Below are 11,329 nucleotides of genomic sequence, written 5' to 3'. Positions count from 1 at the left end.
TTCTAAAAATTTTCAAAATTATATAAAAATCAAATTTATGAAAAATGAAAAAAAAAATTCCTCCCCTAATCATCAAAATTTTCAAAAATCCATAAATTTTGATAAATTTTTAACAATTTTTCACAAAATTTTTAAACGAAATAACTTTATTACACTAACAAATAATTTTTTCAAAAAAAATTATTAGATAATTTCCATATCACAATTTTTAAAAATTATTTAAATTTAAATTTCTAACAAAAAAATATAGATTTTTTTTTTATGAGCGATTTCCTTTTAAGCATTTATATAAAATTTTCAAAAATTACTCGAATTTTATGAAAATCCTAAATTTTTATACATAATTTTTTTAACTATGTAATAATTAAACTTAAAATAATTATAATTTAAATCAAAATATTGACATAATAACTTTACTTTACTAACAAATCATTTTTTTACCCTTTAAGATCACTTTTTATCCAATAAATTAAAAATTATTCGAGACAACCAAAAAATAGACAAATTTAACCAAATATTTAAAAATTACATTTTTTTGTTAGATATTTTAATTTAAATTTTTTATGAAATCTTTATTAATTTTATTTTTCTAAATCTATTTTTCACGTAATTTTTAATAGATTTAGTTAAAATAAGAATAACTTCATTTTCATGATAAATACCATAATACTTTAGAAATAATATTTCTTAATGATAATTTAATTCATTAATACTTAGGTTTTTTTTTTTTTTTTCATTAATTTTGAATTTTTCATTAAAAATTAACTTTATTAATAACTAATAATTTTTAATATATTATTAATAATTATAGATTAATTATAATTTAATTCTTATATAAATAAAATGTTAATATTTTAATGTTAAATTAATTATTAATAATTTATACTCTTTATATATATATTATAAATATTATTAATATATAAAATATTTATTAATATAGAAATTCTCGAAATTCACCGTCGTTTTTATATACTGATTTACTTTATATATTCTTTCTCTTTTTTTCGGGAGTACTATTATATATCCCTTAAGATACCAATATTAAATCGGTTTTTATATATTTAAAAATCTTTATTTTAACTATTTAATTAAAATTAGCACCTAGAATATTACTAATGGTACTATCCAATGTAAGATATATTTCGCCCTTATATATAAATAATTATATATTAATAAGTAATTATTAATTATTAAATATTATAGATATATATAAATAAATTCTTTAATTAAAAAGGCATAGGGTCCAAGAGAAAAACCCTATTAAAAGACAAAATTTAAATTAATACTGCTAATAAAGTATCGATTTTAGGCCATTTTTTTTTGCCCAAATTTTGACCCAAAAAATGCAAAAAATTGCAAAATTTTGCATTTTTTTCGTTTTTTTTTGAAATTTTTCAAAAAATTTGATCTTTAAAATTGACATTATTGTCTAAAAAACAATTATAACACTTGGATATAAAAACCGATGTATGAGGAAATTCCTATTAGGGCGCCTGAAGAAAGGGTCATTTTGATGAGATGAAACATGTGCAACCCACCCCTAGTTCCATCCCCGAAATTTTTGAAAAAAATGCCAAATTTCGTGAAATTTGATGAAATTTGGAAAAAATCTTCGGATTACAAAATTTTACAGGGATCGATTATTTTTTATGTGAAAAAAGGATTTATCATAAAATCTCTTTTTCCAAACTATTTTGTTAGAAAAATCAACTTTTAGAAAAAATTCTTCTTCTAGTCTAACAGAAAATTTATTTTATTGAAAATTTAAACCTTTTCTGTGAAAATAAAATTGAAAGAATAATTTTTAATTACAAAATTTTTTGATTTTTAAATATAAATCCATTTATTCAAATTTTTGTAAATTGAATTCTATTGATCCCCCCCCATAGAATTCTTATACAAATTTATTAATAAGGTGATATTTAAAAATTTTAAAAATTTAAAAGTCAGTTTCTTAGTTATTCAAAATCAAAAACTAATAATTTTAAAAACTTAAACGTTGATTGTTGGACTTAGCCTCAGGATTGGTTTAGAATATTGAAATTGATCCTGAAGTAGGACGACCAAAATCAACTCAAATTTATCGGATTTGGTGTTGATTGTTGGACTTAGCCTCAGGATTGGTTTAGAATGTTGAAATTGATCCTGAAGTAGGGCACCAAAATCAACTCAAATTTATCGGGTTTGGTGTTGATTGTTGGACTTAACCTCAGGATTGGTTTAGAATATTGAAATTGATCCTGAAGTAGGACGACCAAAATCAACTCAAATTTATCGGATTTGGTGTTGATTGTTGGACTTAGCCTCAGGATTGGTTTAGAATATTGGAATTGATCCTGAAATAGGACGACCAAAATCAACTCAAATTTATCGGATTTGATGTTGATTGTTGGGCTTAGTCTCAGGATTGGTTTAGAATGTTGAAATTGATCCTGAAGTAGGGCACCAAAATCAACTCAAATTTATCGGATTTGGTGCTGATTGTTGGGCTTAGCCTCAGGATTGGTTTAGAATGTTGAAATTGATCCTGAAGTAGGGCACCAAAATCAACTCAAATTTATCGGATTTGGTGCTGATTGTTGGACTTAGCCTCAGGATTAGTTTAGAATGTTGAAATTGATCCTGAAGTAGGGCACCAAAATCAACTCAAATTTATCGGATTTGGTGTTGATTGTTGGGCTTAGCCTCAGGATTGGTTTAGAATATTGAAATTGATCCTGAAGTAGGGCACCAAAATCAACTCAAATTTATCGGGTTTGGTGTTGATTGTTGGACTTAACCTCAGGATTGGTTTAGAATGTTGAAATTGATCCTTAAGTAGGGCACCAAAATCAACTCAAATTTATCGGATTTGGTATTGATTGTTGGGCTTAGTCTCAGGATTGGTTTTGAATGTTGAAATTGATCCTGAAGTAGGGCACCAAAATCAACTCAAATTTATCGGATTTGGTGCTGATTGTTGGACTTAGCCTCAGGATTAGTTTAGAATGTTGAAATTGATCCTGAAGTAGGACACCAAAATCAACTCAAATTTATCGGATTTGGTATTGATTGTTGGGCTTAGTCTCAGGATTGGTTTAGAATATTGGAATTGATCCTGAAGTAGGACGACCAAAATCAACTCAAATTTATCGGATTTGGTGTTGATTGTTGGACTTAGCCTCAGGATTGGTTTAGAATGTTGAAATTGATCCTGAAGTAGGGCACCAAAATCAACTCAAATTTATCGAATATATTTATATAAATAATCCTATTTTATAGGATTTTTTACTTTGTGAATTAATTTTTGTACACTTAAATTAATGAAAATTTAATAGTTTTTATTTAAGGTTAAAATATTAAATTTTAAATTTAACTTAATAAGTTAAATTTTTAATTGTTAATTTTTTTTTGTAATTATATTCAATAAAATTAAATTATTTCTTAGAGTTTCAAAAACTCTTGTACATCTTATACTAGAATATAAAGATAAGCTAAAGAAGCTGATGGGTTCATACCCCATTTATAAAGGTATACCCCTTTTCTTTATAATTAAAACTATAAAATTAATATTTTTAATTTTAATAATAAGAGGAACTCTTATTTCTATTTCTGCTTATTCATGAATTAATATCTGGATTGGTTTAGAATTAAACCTCTTAGCTTTTATTCCTATTATAAATTTAGATAATTTTAAGTATTCTTCTGAATCCTCCTTGAAATATTTTTTAGTTCAAGTTTCTGCATCAATTCTAGTTTTATTTTCTTTTTTAAATTCATTTATTTTAATCAATTCTATCGAGCAATTAATACCTACTTCTATATTTTTGTTTAACAGAGCTATCCTTATAAAAATAGGAGCAGCCCCTTTTCACTTTTGATACCCAGAAGTCCTAGAAGGACTTAGATGAGCTAATGCATTATTATTAATAACTTGACAAAAAATTGCCCCAATAATTTTAATTATATATAATTTTAAATTAAACCTATTCTTTATTTTGATTATTTTGATATGTATAACCTTAGGGAGTGTAAAAACATGGAACCAAACCAGATTAAAAAAAATTCTTGCCTTATCTTCCATTAACCATATTGGTTGAATATTAAGAATAATAATATTAAATCAATCCTTATGAATATTATACTTTTTAATTTATACTTTTATTTCTTTAAATATAATCTTAATTTTTAATAAATATAAAATCTTTAACATTAAAGATCTTATAAATAATATGAATTACAATAAAACTTTAAAATTCTATTTTTTTTTAAATTTCTTTTCTCTAGGAGGAATCCCCCCCTTTTTAGGATTTTTTCCTAAGTGACTAATTCTAAAAACTTTAATTGAAAATCACTTTTATTTTCTATCTTTTATAATAATTTTTATTACTTTAATTTGTATATATATTTATATACGCTTAATACTTCAATCTTTAATAATAAAATTAAATGAAAATAAAAAATTTAATTATATTAACTCTTACTATGTAATTTTTTTAAATTGAGTGAATATTTACGGATTAATCATTTTTTGTAATTTTTAGAATTTATTAAGGATTTAAGTTAAATAAACTAGTAACCTTCAAAGTTAAAAATAGAATTATTCTAAGCCTTAGAATAATATTCACCTATAAATTTGCAATTTATAATCATAATTGAATATAAGGCTTAATAAAGGAGAAAACTCATAATTAAATTTACAATTTAACGCTTTAATTCAGCCACTTTATCGAATAAATGATTATTTTCTACTAATCATAAAGATATTGGAACATTATACTTTTTATTTGGAATATGGGCAGGAATAGTAGGAACATCGTTAAGTATTTTAATTCGGTTAGAATTAGGAACTAGAGGAAGATTAATTGGAAACGACCAAATTTATAATATAATTGTTACAGCTCATGCTTTCATTATAATTTTCTTTATAGTAATACCTATTATAATTGGGGGTTTTGGAAATTGATTAGTTCCTTTAATAATTGGAGCTCCTGATATAGCATTTCCACGATTAAATAACATAAGATTTTGACTTTTACCCCCTGCTTTAACTCTTTTAATTTTAAGAACAATCGTAGAAATAGGGGCAGGAACAGGATGAACTGTTTACCCTCCTCTTTCTTCTAATTTAACACATAACGGGCCTTCAGTAGATTTAGTGATTTTTAGTTTACATTTAGCAGGAATTTCCTCAATTTTAGGTGCAGTAAATTTCATTTCAACTATTATAAATATACGTCCATTTGGTATAATACTTGATAAAACTCCTTTATTTGTATGATCTGTTCTTATTACAGCAATTCTTTTATTACTATCACTACCAGTTCTTGCAGGAGCAATTACTATACTATTAACTGACCGAAACTTAAATTCTTCTTTTTTTGATCCAACCGGTGGGGGAGACCCAATTTTATACCAACATTTATTTTGATTTTTTGGCCATCCTGAAGTTTATATTTTAATTCTCCCAGGATTTGGTATAATTTCCCATATTATTACACAAGAAAGAGGGAAAAAAATTGCCTTTGGTTCTTTAGGAATAATTTATGCTATATTAGCTATTGGACTTCTAGGATTTGTAGTATGAGCTCATCACATATTTACAGTGGGAATAGATGTTGATACTCGAGCTTTTTTTACTTCAGCTACTATAATTATTGCAGTACCCACTGGAATTAAAATTTTTTCTTGATTAGCAACTTTACATGGAATACAATTTTACTATACACCTTCAATTTTATGAACCCTGGGATTTTTATTTTTATTTACAATTGGTGGATTAACAGGAGTAATTTTAGCTAACTCTTCCATAGATATTATTTTACATGATACCTATTATGTTGTAGCTCATTTCCATTACGTTTTATCTATAGGAGCTGTATTTGCCATTATAGCAGGATTTATCCATTGATTCCCTTTAATTACAGGATTCAATCTTAACAATAAATTATTACAAATCCAATTTTTAATTATATTTATTGGGGTAAACTTAACATTTTTTCCTCAACACTTCTTAGGACTAAGAGGAATACCTCGACGATACTCTGATTATCCTGATGCTTATTACAAATGAAATAAAATTTCTTCTATTGGATCTATAATTTCCTCTCTTAGAATAATCTTTATAATCTTAATTATTTGAGAAAGATTTTATTCAATACGTTTAAGAAAGTTTAATTCTAATGTACCCTCTTTAATTGAATGACTCCAACTTTCTCCCCCTAATGAACATTCTTATTCAGAAGTACCAATCTTAGCTCAAAAATTCTAATATGGCAGATTAGTGCATTGGATTTAAACCCCAATTATAAAGATTTACCTTTTTTTAGAAATAGCGACTTGAAAATCATATATATTTTTAGACAGAGCTTCATATTTACTGGAACAATTAAGATTTTTTCATGATCACGCCCTTTTGATCTTAATAATAATCACTTGTATTGTAACATATACCATAATGAGACTAACATTAAATAATTATAACCATCGTTTTATATTAGAAGGACACAATATTGAAACAATTTGAACTATCATACCAGCATTAACTTTAATTTTTATTGCTTTTCCTTCTTTAAAATTAATTTACTTAATTGATGAAATCCGTAACCCTTTAGTTACTATTAAAACTATTGGTCATCAATGATATTGAACCTATGAATATACAGATTTTAAAAATCTTGAATTTGATTCATATTTAATTAATAATAATCAACTTTTTAATTTTCGATTACTAGAAGTTGATAATCGAACTATTTTACCATATCTTTCTCATATTCGAATTCTAACTTCATCTTCTGACGTAATTCATTCTTGAACAGTTCCTTCAACAGGAGTAAAAGTCGATGCCTCCCCAGGGCGATTAAATCAACTTAGATTTAATTTAAATCGAACTGGAATTTTTTTTGGTCAATGTTCAGAAATTTGTGGAGCAAACCATAGATTTATACCTATTTCTATTGAAAGAATTTCTCCCCAAAATTTCATTAAATGGGTAGAAAATTTTTCATTAGATGACTGAAAGATAAGTATTGGTCTCTTAAACCACTTTATAGTAATTAACGACTACTTCTAATGAAAAATTTAGTTAACCTATAACATTAGTTTGTCAAACTAAAATCATTCTCAGAATAATTTTTAATTCCTCAAACTATACCTATGGATTGGTTTTCCTTATATATTTTTATAACACTTTTATTTATTATTTTAAACATTAAAATATTTTATTCTCATAAAAAATCTCCTTTAAAAAATTTTAAATTATTAAATAAAAAACTTTCTTGAAAATGATAATAAATCTTTTTTCTTCTTTTGATCCTTCATCTTATTTTATATTACCTTTAAATTGACTAAGAATAATTATTAGTTTTTTATTTATTCCTTCTATATTCTGACTAATTCCTAATCGATTTAACTTTTTAATTCAAAATATATTAATTACTCTACATAAAGAATTCAAAATCATTACAAAAAAAAATAATACTTTAATATTTATTGTATTATTTTACTTCATTATAATTAATAACTTAATAGGGTTATTTCCTTACATTTTTACAGCCTCAAGTCATATAATTTTTACTCTATCCCTAGCTTTACCTTTATGGTTAAGATTTATATTAAATAGTTGAATTAGTCACACTTATCACTCATTTGCCCATCTAATGCCTCAAGGAACTCCTTCTATTTTAATACCTTTTATAGTATGTATTGAAACAATTAGAAATATTATTCGTCCTGGAACTCTCGCTATTCGTTTATCAGCTAATATAATTGCAGGACACCTTTTATTAACTCTTTTAGGAAACACTGGTCCTATAGTAAATTTGCTTATTTTATTAATTATTATAATTCAATTTATACTAATTTTATTAGAATCAGCAGTAGCTTTAATTCAATCTTATGTTTTTGCTATCCTTAGAACTCTTTATTCTAGAGAAAATAATTATGATAAAAAATCACCCATTTCATTTAGTAGATTATAGTCCTTGACCAATTTTAGGAGCTTTTAGAGCTATAACTGCAATAATAGGAATAATTAAATGATTCCATCTTTTTAACTCTAATTTATTTATTTTAAGAAATATAATTCTTTTACTAATTATATTTCAATGATGACGAGATGTAATTCGAGAAAGAACCTTTCAAGGAAACCACACTCTTTTAGTATCTTTTGGTTTACGATGAGGAATAATTTTATTTATTACCTCAGAGATTTTTTTCTTTGTTAGTTTTTTTTGAAGATTTTATCATATAAGATTATCTCCTTCTATCGAACTAGGAATAGCTTGACCTCCAAAAGGAATTAATACCTTTAATCCTAATGAAATCCCATTATTAAACACTATTATTCTATTAAGATCAGGCCTAAGAGTAACTTGAGCCCACCATAGATTAATAGAAAATAATTTTAATCAAACATTTCAAAGATTAATTATTACTGTTTTTCTAGGAATATATTTTTCTTTACTACAAGGAATTGAATATTTAGAAGCCCCATTTTCTATAGCCGATTCAGTTTATGGAAGAACATTCTTTATAGCTACAGGATTCCATGGTTTACATGTTATTATTGGTTCTATTTTTCTTTTAGTTTGTTTAACTCGATTAAACTTTAATCATTTTAGAAACAATCACCATTTTGGATTTGAAGCAGCAGCATGATATTGACATTTTGTAGACGTAGTATGACTATTCCTATATATATCTATTTATTGATGAGGTAGATATCTATATAGTATAAATATTACATTTGATTTCCAATCAAAAAATCTTTTAAAAGTATAGATAATATTCTTAATTTCATCTTTAATTTTAATAATTCTTAGAATTATAATAATTTTAATAATTACTGCAAATTATATCTCAATAAAAACATTTAAAGATCGAGAAAAAAGTTCTCCCTTTGAATGCGGATTTGACCCTAAAAATTCTGCACGCCTACCATTCTCAATTCACTTTTTTTTAATCGCTTTAATTTTTTTAATTTTTGATGTAGAAATTACCCTTATTATCCCTTTTATTTATAGAATAAAATATTCTAATATTATAATTATTAGCATTATATTTTTTATATTCATAGCAATCTTAATTTTAGGTTTATACCATGAATGAAAACAAGGAGCCTTAAACTGATCTTTATAGGATAATAGTTAAATTAACATTTAATTTGCATTTAAAAAATACTGTTTTTCAGTTTATCTTAAATAAGAAGCAAAATATTGCTTTTAGTTTCGACCTAAAAATTTGAATTTAAATTCCTTATTTAATTGAAACCAAACTAGAGGTAAGTCACTGTTAATGATTCCAATGAGAAACTCTCCAATTGAAGAAATATAAAAATTTAAGCTTCTAACTTAATATATAGCAATTTGTTAATATTTCTATTTATATAGTTTATCTAAAACATTATATTTTCATTATAAAAAAAGATTAATTCTTATAAATACTTAAAAAATATTTTAATTTACCTCAATATCTTCAATATTGCGCTCTATTAAGCTATTTAAGTAGAATATATAAATCAATAACAAAATAATTCAAATTAAAAATATGATTATATAAATCTTTAAACTATTTTTAAAAATATACTGAAATAAAACAGAAATTTTTTTAAAAAATTTAAATAAACCCTGACTTCCTAAGAACTCTGATCAACCCTGATCTAAAAATTTATAATTTAGTATTCCTAAATTAATAAAAAAATAATTTATTCCAAAAGTTAAAATATAAGGCAAATTCCATATTAATACTAAAAAAATTAAAATTTTTATTAAATTAGAAAAAATTAAATTATAATTTAATTTTAATAAAGAAATCTCAAAACCTATAATTACCCCAATTATTACTATAATTAAAATTAAAATTTTCATAAAAAAAGGTAATACAACTAAATTGATATCCTTAAATATAAATTATATAAGAACCGTTCCTGAAAATAATACAATAATAAATATAAATCCTATTCTATAAACTATTTCATCTCTTAATTCTTCAGTTCTATTTATTCTAAACCCACAATAATCTGTAAATATTAAATAATTTAATAAACGCACTGTATAAGAAACTGTTAATGTTAAAGAAATTAATATGATTAAATAAATTACAATATTTAATCTTATCATAGAATAAACCTCTATAATTAAATCTTTTGAGTAAAATCCAGAAAAAAAGGGAATACCACATAATGATAAATTTCTTACATTAAAATATATTACAGTTATAGGAGTTTTATAAACTAAACCTCCTATAAAACGAATATCTTGACATTCTCCTATTAAATGAATAAAATTACCTGCACATATAAATAATAAGGCTTTAAATAAAGCATGAATTAATAAATGAAAAAAAGCTAATTCATATAAACCTAATCTTAAAATAGTAACTATTAAACCTAACTGACTTAAAGTTGATAAAGCAATAATTTTTTTTAAATCATATTCAAAATTAGCTGCTAAACCTGAGATTAATATTGTTATCAATCCAATGAATATTAACACAAAAGAATAATTTTCCAATAATAAATGAAATCGAATTAATAAATAAACCCCTGCTGTTACTAAAGTTGAAGAATGTACTAATGCTGAAACAGGAGTAGGAGCAGCTATAGCTGCTGGTAATCAAGCTGAAAAAGGAATTTGTGCACTTTTAGTTAAAGCAGCAATAATAATTAACAAACCTACAATTATTATTCTTTTATCTCTATAATAATAATCAATATATAATATAAAATTTCATCTTCCAAAATTTATTATCCAAGCAATAGAAATTATTAATATTGCATCTCCTACTGGATTAGATAAAGCTGTTAATATACCAGCTGAATAAGATTTTACATTTTGATAATAAATTACTAAACAATAAGAAACTAATCCTAACCCATCTCAACCCAATAAAATTGAAATTAAATTTGGACTTAAAATTATTAATAATATAGATAGAACAAATATAAAAACTAGTATAATAAAACGATTAATAGATAAATCCTTAGATATATAAGATTTTCTATAAAAAATTACTATGGTAGAAATAAATAAAACAAAAGAAACAAATAATAAAGATATTCAATCTAAAAGAATTAATATTTCTACTTCTATTGAATTTAAATTAAAAATTCTTCACTCAATAAAATAAACCTTTCCTGTATTAAGTAAAAATAATCTAAAACAAAAAAAAAAAAAAAAAAACCTAAGTATTAATCTAGAAAAAATTACACAAAAAGATATTACTTAAAGTTAAAGTAACTTCATTGACTCCACAAATCAATATTTTATATAAACTATTTAAGTAAAAGAAAAATAAATCTCTTTTTAATAAAATTAAATTTAAAGGAACCCAATGTATGAGTAATAAAATT

The 11,329-nt window shown here is 23.8% G+C and overlaps 2 pseudogenes; one reads left to right on the top strand and one right to left on the bottom strand.

Annotated features, from left to right (window-relative positions):
• Nucleotides 1-4,690: 4,690 nt before the first annotated feature.
• On the top strand, nt 4,691-9,116 carry LOC123685818 (annotated as a pseudogene).
• Nucleotides 9,117-9,483: 367 nt separating this feature from the next.
• Nucleotides 9,484-11,123, bottom strand: LOC123685817 (annotated as a pseudogene).
• Nucleotides 11,124-11,329: the final 206 nt, after the last annotated feature.

This window comes from Harmonia axyridis, chromosome X (genome assembly GCF_914767665.1).
Source record: "Harmonia axyridis chromosome X, icHarAxyr1.1, whole genome shotgun sequence".
NCBI classification, from domain to species: domain Eukaryota; kingdom Metazoa; phylum Arthropoda; class Insecta; order Coleoptera; family Coccinellidae; genus Harmonia; species Harmonia axyridis.
The sequence above is the reverse complement of the archived record's forward strand: the minus strand, read 5'-3'. Positions and strand labels throughout refer to the sequence as shown.